This window comes from Meleagris gallopavo, chromosome 1 (assembly GCF_000146605.3).
Source record: "Meleagris gallopavo isolate NT-WF06-2002-E0010 breed Aviagen turkey brand Nicholas breeding stock chromosome 1, Turkey_5.1, whole genome shotgun sequence".
NCBI lineage: Eukaryota > Metazoa > Chordata > Aves > Galliformes > Phasianidae > Meleagris > Meleagris gallopavo.
The window spans coordinates 153,961,110-153,961,403 of record NC_015011.2 but is presented as its reverse complement, the minus strand read 5'-3'; positions in this window follow the sequence as shown (position 1 = coordinate 153,961,403).

The following is a 294-nucleotide window of genomic DNA, read 5'->3' as shown; positions in this document are numbered from 1 at the left end:
GAGGAAATCAAGTTGATCAGCCCCTCCAATAGGCTGTTTTGGGAATTCTGATCCCCACTGGATGTATCCGTTACCACCACAGATCTATCAGCTTCAGGCACGGTTGATAGTTTGTCTATTATATCTTCTTGTTTGTTCTCCATTCTGTCCAGCTTTTCAGCTACTTTTTTAATGGCTGAAACACAAGCTCGTAGAGGGCTTAAATGCAACTCAAAGTCTTGAAGTTTATTAACCAATTCATTTATAAGGGGTCTTCTTTCCCCTCTTGCCATACATTGCTGCAAATGTATTGGC